Genomic DNA, 5,141 nt, shown 5'->3' with positions numbered 1-5,141 from the left:
GTTACTTTGTAAAAACACATCGAATCCTTGGGAGTATTTAAAGGGCAGAAGTGGAGCGAAGGTTCCACATGTGGGAGAATGGAGAACTCGTCGAGACCATTTAAAACATGCGGTCACTCAATGAGGGCGGTTTCCTCAGTCGTTCCTGAGTCCATGGAACACACTTTCTCTCAAGGAGAGGGGAACTGAGATCTGAGTATACTGCAGGCAGAGGTAGACTGATACTTGCCGAGGAAGGTGGTGACAAGTTACCGCAGGTGCATGGGAATGTGGAGTTGAGGATCTAATGAACTCATGGGTAATCTGAAAGAATGGAGGAGCGCGCTTGCGCGGCTGAGTGGAGACTCCTGCCCCTAATTCGGATGTCGGTGTGTCTGTCTGTTCCTGTGGGGTGGTGACCAGGACTGTACACGGGGCTCCACATGTGGCCTAACTGGTGTTTTCTACAGTTCCAGCAGAGTTCACTGCTCTGGAATTCTGTGCCTTCAGCCAGTAAACGCAAATCTCCCATCCACCTTCCTAACCCACCTCTTACCCTACCTTAAGGGAAGTGCCCCCCATGCTCTGCAGGGCCCTTCTGCCGCCTCCCCTCACACACACACTTCGTATTCCGCCATGTATTGTGTGTCTATTGAACTTGTGTCGACTCGACACCTGCATCGCTGTCTCGTTTGGGTACGTCTGCTGTGCGGAAACGTTATCTATTTTCCACCTTTCTATGACCCAACTAATTTGTGTACCTCAAACAGGTCCGCCCTCAGCCTCCTACGTTGGAAGGAAAACAAAGACAGCAGAGTCAGTCTCGTCTGATGAGAACGCCAGGGCCCAGGCGACATCCCGGTGAACCTCCTGTGCACACATCGCCGGTGCAGTCAAGTCCTCCCTCTGATGTGCCGACCAGAACTTTTCTTACCCTCAGTCTCTGCCGTCGGCTGACTCCCGGGTGCTGGGGGGAGATAACCCGCCGGCTTCACCCGCTCTGGACTGTATGTGACTCCAGCCCACATCGATGTGGTTGCCTGGTGCCTGCCCCCTGAAGCAGCCCAGAACCTGGTTGGGTTCGAACCACCAACCTTTCCTTAATAACTGAACGCGCTTATCGATGGCGGGATGAGGAAACCCTCTCCCGCTCTGAGTGAGACTCCCTCCGTCCAACTGCCCGCACAGAGTTCAGTGGGAAAGATCATCGACTTGAAACACCGTTTCTCCCTCCGCAGACGCTGCCTGACCTGCTGAGTATTTTCAGCGGGTTTTGCTTTTAGTTCAGGATCAAGTCCCGCTTCTCTGACTCCGGGATCGGTCCGTCAGTCCCGCGACACACTGATCGCATCCATGGAAAATGTCCTTCTCTCTGGCCAGTTATGCGGATCGAGGTAGTCGTGGCCGAGTGGTTAAGGCGATGGACTAGAAATCCATTGGGGTTTCCCCGCGCAGGTTCGAATCCTGCCGACTACGTGTTCCCAGCATTTTCTGCTTTATATTGTCCTTGACCCCCTGATCCAAATCATTGATGCAGATTGTGAAAAGCCGGGTCCCAGCACCGAACCCTGGTTACCGCCTCCCGACCCGGGAACAGCTAATTTATTCCCGCTGCCTTTACGTTGTCTCTGTGGCACAGCTGGTTAACGCTTTCGGCTTGTTAATGAAAGGTTGGTGGTTCGAGCGCACCCAGGGATGCTGACGATTCGGCACGTTATGCTGTGTATGTCGCTGTCCGCTCGGTAACAGTGCGCTTCCTGCTGTTTTGAATTTCAAAAAATATACAGTTTATTCACGAAAACAAAACACGTTTCCAGGAAACACAACAGCTCCAGCACATATATTTCTTTATATTCATTGTGCGATCAAATCAATACACAAATCATGGAACATGGATTCAATGCATCCTCTTCACAAAGCACCAATGTCACTGATGTTTGCTTTTTCGTGAAGTGTTTTGCGGCTGGTAGGCAGGGCCCAACCCCTCAGTGCCCTCTGGCGGCAGGTCATTGTTACACAGGGTCACTGACCTCTATGCTTCGACCTCAAAGTTTGAAACGAGTATAGACGATCTTAAAATCAAAAGAATTTGGTTTTGCTCTTGATTTAAAATATAGAAGTCAAAGGTGTGTGACCGCCGGATAGAAACGGACCATCTTCTTACTTGCGCAGTACTCTGTCCAACAGATGGATAAATCGAGGAGGTTTCAGACAGATTTCCTCAAAAAAGACATCAAAGAGTGTGGGAAGTGATCGGGAACAGGGGCTGACATTAGGTGTCCGGCAATGTTCGGACAATGGCAGAGCAGGTACGACGGGCCGAATAGCCCACTCCAGCTTCTGTTTTCTGGCTGTCAATGTCTAAGCTTTGTGCTCAGCGGAGGGGAATCAGAAAGTAGCTTACGTACAAACATGTAGACGGGGATGTAGCTCATTGGGAGAGCGCATGCTTTGCATTTATGAGGTCCCGGGTTCAATATCCTACATCTCCACGTTGGCGACCGAGACCTTTGAACAGTGAAGGGACATTCTCGCAGTTAGAGCCGAGAAAGGACAACGAATGTGGACTTCCAAACACGAAGCATCCGCAGGGATGATTCACCGTCCCTTTCTTCCGGAGTAAAGTGCCGGGTCGGGAGGGGCTGGGTGGCATCAGCAACTTGGTGGGGAAGAGCCCAGATCTGGGTTGTGAACGGACGATCGATTATGCAGATAAGATGAACTGGGGACTGAAAAGTCCTTTGAAGATGCGGATGCGATAGCATGCAAGAGAGGAGCGCCAGAAGTACACGGAATGCGGGGGAACTAGCGGACATAGCCTCAAGAGCCAGGGAAATAGATCTGGGACAGAGATGAGGAGAAACTGCTTTTCCCAGAGAGTATTGAATCTGTGGAATTCTCTGCCAAGGAAGTAAAAGAGACAGCCTCATTAAATGTATCTAGTTAGTTAGATATTTGCATCGTTGGGGAATTAGGGGTTATGGGCAAAAGGCTAGTAGCAAGATCTGAGTCCATGATCTTGATCTTATTGAACCATGATCTTATTGAATTGAAGAGAAGGTTCGATGGTCCAGGCGGCCTACTCCTGCTCCTATTTATTATGTTCTGACGTTCGTATGTTACACCGATTTTCCGCTTCTATCCCATGCCGCCTAAACACAGCATTGGGACCGGTCTGTTTTACCGACAGTGGACTGCGCCGAAGACGCTCAGTGCCCGTGGGATGGTTCCGTTGCTGCAAGCGACAAAACGATGTGTGAGATGAGTTCAGAACAAGTCGAATGTCAATGTAGTTTTGACAGAAGATCCGGAGAATGCTCGAACAATCTCCCCAGCACCGCACATTTTGGAGTCTAGTGTCCCACATTTGGGACATCGCATAAGTCAGAACACCGGGAGTATAATGAGCGAGCATCAGCCCGAGAGAATAACCTTGCTGATCACCGTCACAGCCCTGCCGAGTCAGTACACTGGACCCTGCTGCATCCCGACTCTCCGCAGCTGTCAATACCCGAGATGTCATTTGATTTGAAGACTATAGCCATCATTAATTCGCCAAGCACTAGATACCGGGAGACAAAGTTGTTGCGTTTGATGCAAGCACTTGCAATGCGGAAACCAAAATCAATATCTGTTGTGCTTTAAAGTCGCGAATTAAATTTCACAAAGAAACAAAGTGAGATGCTGGTTCTTCAACACCGAAGGAATTCTGATATTTATTCAATCATAGTGACAGGATTGGGAAGTTAATATGACCTCGGGTTTGGACAAAACCAAGGCCGGGTGTGGGTGAAGGCATTGCACGTTGTAGAAACCCTACAAGGGGAATGAATTCTCCCCCTTGTAATGCGAATAATATTTCACCGGTGAAATATTAGGAACGAGGTGCGAGAACTTGGAGAGAGCAAAAAGGCATCAGACATAATAACCTGATGGGATAGTTCGTTAGAAACAAGGATGGGAATGTGGGGAGAGGAAGAGAAGGCGGCACGAGAGTCAACGAAAGGCAATGAAGCGAGAAAAGGGACGGCGCGAAATGGCGAAAAAAGAATCGACAAAAAAAGTATAGAATGAACAACACTCACAGCACAGCGATCGTGTTTCCTCTCAGTAGCAGAGTGGCGCAGCGGAAGCGTGCTGGGCCCATAACCCAGAGGTCGATGGATCGAAACCATCCTCTGCTATTTCCCTTGTGGGCATCAACCATTCTCCACCAGTGCATTTTACGTCAAGAAGCTGTCATATCACACCCGAACACACATAAACCCTCCGCATTTAAATTGAGAGTTTGTTTTTATTCAATACATTTACGAGTTTTGTGGAGATTTCGTTCAGGTGAAAACATGGTCATCGCTGTGCACATCCACAACTAAGCGTTAACTACTTTTCCGCTGTACAAAGCCGTGTTCTTATATTAAAACAGAAAATGAGGGAACACACAGCAGATCGGGCAGCATAGGTGGAAAGGAAACAGATTGAGGTTTAAGGTGGATGGCCCGATGAACTAAGAAAGAGAAAACAAGTTAGCTTTCCTGTAGTAGAGGAAGTGGGGGAGAAGGGTAGGTCGAACAAACGGAAAGCCCCTGATAGTGTCGTGGTTACCCGCAATAAATAGATGACCAGGAGAAGCAGAAGATTACTCAAGAATTAAAATTTAATTTGCAAACAAAAGTTGTGACAGTCAGACAGTCAGTTACCAGACACCCTGTGACTACTGTTCTCTCTGACTGCTCCCGAGCAAAGCTCGAGGGCCTTTTTTATACCTTTGTTCATAGCTTAATTACATTGTTACAATCCATCATGTTCTCTCTTATCTTCACAGTTTCATCCTTTACCATTTGCCTCCTTTCACAGTTGTCTCCTGGCTCACAACCATTTGTCTTTCGCCACAGTCATTTCCTTACTCAATCACAGGGTGCCCTAATTATTTATGGGCATTGGGAGTACTGGTACTAGGCTACAGAACTATCAGTTATGAAACAATACTAGACTTATTCGTTATAAGGCTAACAGTTATAAAACATTACAATGTGCCCCTATAACCTATGAGTTCTGAAACTTGCTGGCACCTGGCTTATCAGTTAAAAAAAACAAGCATCTACAGAACTGCTCCAAAATCATTAGTCGCACGAGGCATAATGACCATTAGTCACACAATAGGT

General features: G+C 48.1%; 2 non-coding genes across 2 annotated transcripts; both read left to right on the top strand.

Annotated features, from left to right (window-relative positions):
* The first annotated feature begins 1,373 nt into the window (after positions 1–1,373).
* trnas-aga (transfer RNA serine (anticodon AGA)) lies at positions 1,374–1,455 on the top strand. The gene has a single exon. It is a non-coding gene; the product is annotated as a tRNA-Ser (tRNA).
* A 2,636-nt stretch (positions 1,456–4,091) lies between these two features.
* Positions 4,092–4,163, top strand: trnam-cau (transfer RNA methionine (anticodon CAU)). The gene has a single exon. It is a non-coding gene; the product is annotated as a tRNA-Met (tRNA).
* Positions 4,164–5,141: the final 978 nt, after the last annotated feature.

This window comes from Pristis pectinata, chromosome 39, assembly GCF_009764475.1.
Source record: "Pristis pectinata isolate sPriPec2 chromosome 39, sPriPec2.1.pri, whole genome shotgun sequence".
NCBI lineage: Eukaryota > Metazoa > Chordata > Chondrichthyes > Rhinopristiformes > Pristidae > Pristis > Pristis pectinata.
The sequence above is the reverse complement of the archived record's forward strand: the minus strand, read 5'-3'. Positions and strand labels throughout refer to the sequence as shown.